Source organism: Echinops telfairi, unplaced genomic scaffold (genome assembly GCF_000313985.2).
Source record: "Echinops telfairi isolate 266 unplaced genomic scaffold, ASM31398v2 ScPeMD7_7420;HRSCAF=8458, whole genome shotgun sequence".
NCBI classification, from domain to species: Eukaryota; Metazoa; Chordata; class Mammalia; order Afrosoricida; family Tenrecidae; genus Echinops; species Echinops telfairi.
In genome coordinates this window covers 32642215-32652118 of record NW_022111320.1, presented here as the reverse complement: position 1 = coordinate 32652118, position 9904 = coordinate 32642215, and the positions used below count along the sequence as shown (strand labels likewise).

Sequence of the window (9904 nt, the reverse complement as noted above, 5' to 3'; positions counted from 1 at the left end):
AGAGAGTAGGCAGAGCAAGGTCATTTGGTCCTTATCTCCAAATAGCAGGTGGTCATTTTAATGTTTCACTGGGGAAAAGTTCTATCACTTTAGTATAGGTTGTATGCTATTTCAGAAAAGCTGGCAACACGTTAACTGGTATTTTCTCTCTCTCTCTCTCTCCAGTATTTTCTTTAAGAGAAAAAAGCCCTATAGCTGTAGATGTTTCTGATACCAGGAAACCGCTAACCGGGAGGGTCCGGCTAGGAAGCAAGGTGATTTAGCTCTTAGTGGTTGACAGGTGGTGATTATAACTTACATTCCAATGATTGAAACTGAGATATTCTTGATCACGTTGGATGTACTGTGAGTAGAAGATCTCTTTCCCCAAGGGAAGGATGGAGATTGGCCTCACTGAACGATTAGTTAGCTTTCTCCAGATTTCAATGATTTCCCCAGTACTTCCTTAATTCCTCAATCCTCTGACCACATCCCTCCCGTAAGCCATTGTCTCCTGGTTGCCTTTGCTTTTCCCTTGACCTTCTGCAAGCCTTTCTTTAATTTTGGATACAAACTGAAAGTGGTCCTTGCTTGTATCTACTCATGCAATATAAGAAGTTATAGTTACACAGGGATTCATGAAGGTATTCAGACTGCCAAAGCTTTTTCCTCCCTTTTCTGCTCTTTTGCTGGAAAGCAGCAGGTCACACTAGTTGGCTTTCAGTGACATTCTTCAGCAGTCGATGGGTAACTTCCTTCAAAATAGCAGTCTCCAGCATGGTTGTTGATGGTTCCACAGTTAGGGACCGGACTCTCTCCAGGCAACACTCTTTAGGAACTGGAGTTTCCTCTGACCTGAGGTTGATGAAACCAGGTAAGAATTGTAGTCTGGGGAGTATTGAAGGTTGCTAGCTGAATAGTCCTCAATACCTTAAAAGCATCTTCAAATGCTTTTCCAAGTTTGTCTTTGTCAATATCTTATATTCCATACATTCCATAAATGGAATGATTCTGTCTTTTAGAGTACTGCCTAGAACCTATAGGCACCAGGTAGAAGGAACTTTGCCTTTCTCTGAAACACACATCAATATCTCTTTTAGCTCATTAACTGACAAACCACTATTTGGATATTTATATATAATTTATATGTATATAATTTTGGTTCACCTCCATATATATATCACCCATCATTTAGGTTGTCAAGGTTTATGTCTTGCTTGGATCCACAATCAATGCTCATCGAAGCAGCAGTCAAGAGCTCAACCAACACATTGCATTGGGTAAATCTGCTACACATGGCCACTTTAAAGTGTTGAAAAGCAAGGATGTTACTTTGAGGATTGAGGTACATCTGACACAAGTTATGGTATTTTCAATGACCTCATATGCCTGTGAAAGTCATACACTGAGTAAGGAAGACTGACAAAGAATCGATGCATTTAAATTGTGGTTCTGGTGAGGGTATTGAAAGTACCAGAGACCGCCAAAGGGACAAACCAATCTGTATGACCAGAGTTCTCCTTAGAAGCTGATACCAAGGGCTCAAGTAGAAAGCAAATGTTTTGTGAATAATGAGGGCAACAAATGTACAAATGTGCTTGACACAATGTATTTATGTATGAATTGTTGTGGCATTCCCCTAATCTGGTGTCAATTTAAGGATTAAGAGTTAGGGGTGGAGTCTAGGCTCTCAATCTGGAGATAGCCAATGAGACTTCTGTGTGAGCATGGCCTTCTCCTGAGAATTCTGGGAAATCTGGTACTTCCTCCTTGGAAGCAGAAGACACCTCTCTCTCTCTGCTACTCGCTGGGAGACATTGCAGAAGACAAGCCACATGGTCACAACCAGTCCTTGGAAGCCGGAGAAGCTACAGAGAGACCCCTGCCAGCCCTGAGATGCTTACAACACCACTGGACCCAAAGCCTTCTACCCACTGGCTTGAGATCATCCTGCATTTGGCTTCATTGCATGTGTTTTGTGAGTCTGAAGAGGACTTTATCGATTGGTATCGGACATATAGGCTAATATCAGATTTATGGCATTGGACTGGACTGGGTTGGGATGTTTTCTCAATGTTCAATTGCTCTTGTATATAAATCTCTTTTTTAATATACATGTGTGTCCATGGATTTGTTTCTCTGGTCTACCCAGACTAACACAATTGTGATAAGAGTTGTATGAGTCCCCAATAAAATGATTTTTTTAAAAAAAGAAGAAGCTAGGATGGTGAGACTTCATCTCATGTACTTTGGACACGTTGTCAGAAGAGACCGGTCCCTGGAGAAGGACATCATGCTTGATAAAGTGGAAGAGCAGCAAACAGGAGAAAGGTCTGCAATGGCAAGGAATTGCCACAGTGGCTACAACAATGGGCTCAAACAAAAGGACAACTGTGCGGATGTCGCAGGACCAGGCAGTGTTTCCTTCTGTCATGCGTAGCCTACCCACGAGTGTGAAGTGACTCAACAGAATGTAACAAACGACATTGTACATTGATATCAAAGCCCGTCAAGGGACTGAACAAATAAAAAGCCCTTCTGTGACTCTGGCTCTTTGATGCATGTGACATACATGGAAACTGAAACTGCGTAAAGTTAAAAGGGGGAGGGTCCTGGAAAGATTTTATTCATTCCCCTTGAAATGATAATTTAGAGCTTCCCCTGGAAAAACAAAGTGAATGACTTAAAATAAATATAGTCAAGAAATGTAAAGCCCAGAACTCCAGGTCTTGGGAGTACGGCTCAGGCCTGGCCACCCTGTTTTCCATTGTCCACACAAGGTCACATGGTGTGGAACTGATGAGGGGGCATCCAACAACAGCAACTACAACACTACAACAGGTGTCAGGGCAGAATCCTCTCATCATGCTGGCTGAGAGCTGCAATTCTGGGCATCCCATTTGCAGAAGGCTATGGATGACAGTGACAACCCAAAACTTATTTGCAGAGACCCCAAGTGGATTACGCCTCCATTGAATTCCTTCTGTTAATTATGTATTGATATAAATAGTCTAGCCTTCAAGTAGGGTGCATTGGAAAGTGGATTACCTCTATATATTCTCCAGCTAGTCCAGGGAATGGCAGTTTTTCTTAGGAGCTTACCTGAGTGTCCTCAATGGACATCACCCGACTGTGGGCAATGCTGGGGTTTGCATAGGCTTGAGTCATATATCCTATCAGTCATGCCCTGGCTGCCATCATTGGAAAGCCCTGGACCAGTTTTGTAAGCTCTCCATCTCTCATCATGGATGTGCCCTCTCATGTTCCTGTTCTCGCTTTTATAGTTCTACCTGTAAATGTGATGTATTAATCTATCACCAATCATGATTTTGTGACAATTTTCTTTGTGCTTCATGCCTTATTTAAGCAATTGTGTGGCTATGAATCTTTGGACACCATTTTGGCCTCATGGTAAGGGTCCCCATCTAGGTGATGTATCTTTTGTCCTTGTCTTTTTCTTGTGTTTGTCCCATTTAAGATTTAATACATGCTCTCCTTAAACTGTCTTGGGATTCAGGTCACTTTTGAGTCCTAAAACAATAGTTTCTCAGTTTTTATAGTGAGAAAATAATCTGAGAAGCTAGACTGTATGAAGAAAAATGAGACATCAAGGTTGGAAGAAAACTTTTTAATAACCTGCTATGGTGTCGCAGTGGATTATGAATTGGGCTGTTAACAGCAAGGTCAGGAGTTCAAACCCACCAGCTACTCTGTGGTAGACAAATGAGACTTTCAATTTCTGTAAAGATTGGCAGTATCAGAAAACCATAGGGGCAGTTCTGCTCTCTTCCCAAATAGGTATGTTATGAGTCAGAATCAACTCTATGGCTATATATTTTTGATTTTATACCCAGATACCACCTCCTTGATTACTGACAGTCCAGAGGACATGAACCACTTACTGATGAAGACCAAAGACAACGGCCTTCAAGGTAAAGGTCTAACTAGACGAGTAGACAACATCACAATACAAGAAGAAAGGGTTGAAGTTCAAAGATTACATTGTACTTGGATCCACAATCAAGGCCCATGGAGTCACATCAAGAAGTTAAACGGCATATTGCATTAGGCAATTCCATACCCAAGCTCAACGTCAATGCTAAAGAGTAATGATGTCCCTTTGAGCACTCAGGTGCACCTCCCCTAAACCATGGTACTTCCAATCCCCTCGTGCGTATGAAAGCAGCTCACACGCTGTGCTTCATTCTATTGTACACAGGGTGGCTATTATTCTGAACTGAATGTCTATGTTATTTTTAGGACTCAGTTTTATTTTCATGACTTAAATTATGACCCAAAAGTTTTCGAAACCCCTCCCCATGAGTAAAGAGCTGAAGTTCTGGGTTGGTGAGTTGCACACGTTCTCATGGATATTTAAGTGGAAGAGCAAGGTCAGCTCCAGTATTCTGTCACCTCTAGCACTTCACTTTCTCCCCGAGACCTGCTAGGAAATGCTGGAGCCCCGTGCAGTGTTCAGCACAAAACCAGCGCAAGATAAATGCATCTAGTGAATGTTAATGGACTCATTTGCTCCATCCCTGAAGGTCAAATTAGATGCACACACAAGGAATTAGACACACGAAAGAGAGGCTTTAGTCCTGTGCTCTAATTAGCAACCTATGATGATCTTATGTGCTTTCGAGGAAGAGAGAGAGGCAGCTGACAAGGGGATTGTAACTGATCAGAACCACTGATCTGTTTACCCACATAATGCCAGAATCTTCCTGGTAGATATTACAGGAGCATTTTAACATCCCAAGTGCTGTGCAAGAAGTTAGCACCCTCCCATGACAGCTAAAGCTGAGTTTACAGCTCTTTCCTAGGAGGATACCACCCACTATTTAGCCCAGACAGCGGGTCTCTCAGTTCTGTGAGGCTGTTGGCACATCATCTCCTCCCCTACCCAACAGCCACGAAGTCTGGGAGCCAGACAGGTTCATTTTAGATTTGAAACTCAAAGTGTTCTATATTTTTCTATGGATGCCAAAAGAAAATTACACTTCAACACACACACAAATCAAAACGTTCATTGCCTGACAGATTTTTCATGTTATAGATCCACTGGAGACAAGTCCAAATGTCCACCAGCAGGGAAATGAATAAGCAAACATGACCAGTTATTCAGAAAAAAAAAAAAAAAAGAGACAAACACCTGGTACCTGTAAAAGCATGAATAGATATTGGAAACATGATGCTAATTAAAAGAAACCAGATGTTTTAAAAAATCAGTAAATTTATGTGAAGTTCTAGAAAAGGCAAAACAAAAGTTGGAAAAATAGTTTAAAAATTATTGCCTTCAAGTCAAGAACTGCTTGGAAAAGGATCCAGGTGAACTTTCTGGAATGATGTATTTGTACATTTGGGATTCCTGGGTTTTACTATATGTAAGTTTATCGATATAATTCAGACAGCCTCATCTTTCTCTCAAGGAGTGATTCGTGGGCTTGAACCACTGACTTTGTGGTTAGCAATCCAATGCTTACCCAATACCACCACCAGGGGTGCTATAACCATACTAGCAGATTAAATTATCAATGATAAATATTACCATTTAAATTATTGTTGATTTTACTCTTACATGGAAACCACATATGACCTTTAGTTTGAGTTTACACAGATACCATAATTGTAACATTTTAAATAGGCATAATATCCACTTTCAGTTACTTTGATTTTAGGTTAAAATTATGATTTGCTTACATTTGACCATGTGCATTTGCTCATTTCCATTCCTTACACCAACACATTTCCCCTTTGATCTTCAGCAGTCTTCTGTAGAGAGCAGCTATGAAAACATCATTGATATCAGGTTTGGCCAAGCAGCACTTAATGTCAGGCGATTGTTGGGAGCAACAAGAAGAGGGTAAAAGAGCCACCAAGCCATTTACATGACCGCCTCAGTTTGTTTCAATGTCAACTACTTAAAACTGTCCCTTTTTGCTGAGTCAGCTCCTTTGAGTGCAAGCTTACTTTTTTTCCTTCCCTCCAATTATTTTCTGATGGTTGCATTTGCTGAATGAATTTTACTTTGGCTTTCTTTAAAAAATAAAAAAGAAAGAATCTGCAAAGTAGATTTTGGCACCCTCTTCTTGGTATTTAATCATCATGTATCAGTGCCTTTTATTTTGCAGTGATAAAAACTTGGCAATAATAAACGCACCTTGAAAGTAATGTTACTTAATGCTCAAGTGTGCAGGCACTGCTGGCAAGGTGGATAAGAGTCTGGAGGCTGAATGTAACTATCATCTTTCAAACAAACAAACAACATCACACTGCTTCCAACTCATAGTGGCTCTAGAGCAGCAGTTCTCAACCTTCCTAATGCTGCGACCCTTTCATACAGTTCCTCATGTTGTGGTGACACCCCCCCCCCCAACTATACCATTATTTTCGTTGCTACTTCATCACTGTCATTTTGATACTGTTATGAATTGGGCAACCCCTGTGTAAGGGGGGTTGCGAACCACGGCTCTATAGGGTAGAATAAAACTACATCTGTGGGTTTCTGAGACTGTAACGCTTCTACCTGGTAATTTCAAACTGCTGACCAGTAACCAGTCCAACATGTAACTCCCTAGGTTCCCACCAGGGTTCCTTGTTACTGCTTTAGGATTTAGAAAACTCAGAAAGAAAAGAAGTTCCTTCAATTCTCTGGCTATTCTTTAGAATCTAGGTGAAATAATTCAGATACATTTGGTACACCATACCTGTCAGATTTTTCTAAGAATGTTAGAAAAGATTAAGGCAAACACATTTTTGAGATGTGTATATTAGCTTAGAAGATCTTTTCATAAGGAAAATTTAAAAGTTCCAAATTCAAACTCTACAGAAATGATATGACTAATCACTTGGCATTGAGAAAGAGCAGTTTAACACACTGTTTTCAAGTGTGGGCTCTGGAATTGAACCAAACTCCCTTCATCTTCCTGTTGTTTCTAAATATGTAACCTGCCCTTAAACCATTAATCCTCAATTTCTGTATCTGCGCAATGGGTGTATTAATAGTAACCACTTCAACTATCAATTGTATTAAAAAAAAACACCCTATAATTCAGTGGCTTAAAATGATTTATTTTATAATTCTGTGGGCACGTTGGGTAGTTCTTTTATTTTATGTCTGGTCAGCTAAAGCGCTAAGGTGGCTGGACTGCAGGCCAGAGCTGTGAGAGTGGTTCTTGGTTCGCTCCACATGGCTGCTGTGGCTGCCAAGAGGCATGGCAGCCGAGGGAGTTCAAGAGTAAGCATCCCTAGAAGAAGAACGTGGAAACTCTCCGACCAATTCAGGAATAGACTAAGAATTACTACAGAAGGGTTTTCTACTCTACTCTGTTGATCAGTTGTGAAGATCGAGTAAAATAAACTCCAAGCACTTTACACAGAACTTAGTGTTTATTGAGTTGTGGATGTTTCCATTATGAGTGTACTATTAAAATTTAGATTAAAGGAGATCCTACGCTGTAGGAGAGGTCCTTAAGCTATCTAGCTGAGACGTCAGAATAGGAAACATACAATTCTCTCCCTGCCATCAAGTTGATTCCAGCTCACTGCGATCCCATAGGACAGAGTAAAACTGTCATCTGTGCTTTCCAAAGCTGTCACTCTTACAGGAGTAGAAAGCTTCGTCTTCCCCCCCAGAGCGGCTGGTGGTTTCCAATGGCTGACATTGCAGTTACCAGTGCTTTTAAAGGTCAGCTTCCTTGTTTTTACAGCTGGAGAAACCGAGCTTTAAAGATGGGTATGAGTTACCCAAAAGTCACACCGTTATAATAGAGTTGAATTTGAAAACTGAGCTCCTACCTAGTCAATGTTCTTCTTAGGACGCCAATTGCTCTCTCTCTCAGGGACCTCACTTTTCTGTAAAGTTGGATGGATGCTAGCTGAAAGCAGAGAATACCAGAAAAGAGTCTTTTTCTGAAATGGTTTAGATTCCAATGAGCTAATGCATGTAACCTGTTATTGCTGTTGTTAGATGCCATTGACTCGGTTCTGACAGACAGCGACCTTTTGCAAACAGAACCATGCAACCCCCAGTCCTGCACCATCCTAACAATTGTGCTTATGAACCCATTGTTGCAGCTGCCGTGTCGTCAGTCCAGCGCGTGGAGGGTTTTCCTCTTTCCCTCTGCCTTGGTAAACTAGAGACTCCCAGGCATGATGTCCTTCCCCAGGGTCTAGTCTCTCCAGACATGTGCAAAGTATGTAAGACCAAGTCTCACCATCCTTGCCTCTAAAGGACAGACTGGCCCTACTTCTTCCAGGACAGATTTGTTTGTCCGTTGAGCCGTGCACGGTACTTTCCGTAGTCTTTGCCAGCACCACAATTCATTGAATCTTCTCCAAACCTCCTTATTCACTGTCAAACTTTCACATGCGCATGAGGCAACTGAAAAGCCATGGCTTGGATCAGGCACACTAAGTGACACCCTTGCTTTTTGACACTCCCAAGAGGTTGTGCACACTTACCCAATGCAATGTGCGATTTTTCTGCTGATTTCATGATATTGCTTGTGGATCTAAGCAAGATGAAATCTTTGAAAAATTCATTTATTTCCTCTGCTTATCATGGTCTACTTGTGAGTGTTTTGATCTTTCCATTGAGTACTGAAGGAGGCATTCCTGGAGCTTCACCAACAAGCACTTCAAGTGGTTTACACTTTCAGCCAGCAAGGTTATGTCATCTGCATATCTCACGTTGTTAATAAGGCTTCCTCCCATCCTGATGCCATGTTCTTCTTCATATAACACGGCTGCTCTGCTGATTTGCTCAGCATCCAAGTTGAGCAAATATATATATGGTGAGAGGACAGAACCTCCTGCACACCTCTCCTGATTTTAAACACTTGGTCTGTTCTCACACCTGCCTCTTGATTCACATACAAGTTCCTCGTGAGCACAATGAAGTGTTAGGGAATTCCCATTGTTTTCAAGGATATGATCCACACAGTCCAATGCCTTTGCAATAAAACATAAGTAAACATCTTTCTGGTATTCTCTGCTTTCAGCTAGGATGCTCTGATTCCACATCCGGCCGGAACCTCGGCAGCTCCCTGTCAATGTACTGCTGCAACCATTGTTGGATGATCTTCAGCAACAGTTTACTTGTTTGTGATATCAATGCTGTTGTTATTGATATTGATATAATTTGAGCATTCACTTGGGTCCCCTTTCTTTGGAGTAGGTATAAAAATGGATCTCTTTCAGCCAGGTGACTACGTAGCTATTGTCCAAACATCCTGGTATAGACGAGAAAAGTGTAGTACATGTGAAATAACTGTTTGATGCCACATAAAACTACAACTTATAGTTTTCATTTTTGTTCTCTCGTGCACCCAATTTTGATATAGAGTCCCCCTACTATATACTTCCATATCGGAGGTCCCAAAGGCACTGGAATATAATGTCTGTAAACTTCAGTTCATCACTCATACATTTTCCTTCTTTTGCGTGCACTATCTCCATGGATGGCATCATCATCCGCTGACTAATACAATTCACAATCCTCTGAAGAGAAATATTATTAATCATATTGAGACCTCATAACCAGAATTAGTAATAATCACAGTGGCAGTTGAATACTATTTTTTAAGTTGATATTTCTCTCAAAACACATGCAGAGATTTCAACTTAATGGTGGCTGAAAAGAGAGGCAAAACTCTGCTGTCCACTTGACTCTGACTCTTGGTGACCCCATATGTTACACTGTACACCTGTCCCATAAGGTTTTCTTGATCATAATCTTCATGGGGACACATTGGCCTGAGCCATTCTCTCATGGCACTGCTGGTAACCCAGTTCAGTCCCCCAAACGTTGGGTTAGTAGATGCCACCCAGGAGCCACTTAAGAACTTCTAAAAGATGGGATCATTCAATTAAAAAAATTAATAAGTGACATCTGTCTTAGGATCAGTTGTGAAAAAACAGTCCT

The 9904-nt window shown here is 41.2% G+C and overlaps 1 pseudogene; it reads right to left on the bottom strand.

Annotated features, from left to right (window-relative positions):
* Positions 1-259: 259 nt before the first annotated feature.
* LOC101642354 lies at positions 260-957 on the bottom strand (annotated as a pseudogene).
* Between the last annotated feature and the right edge of the window lie 8947 nt (positions 958-9904).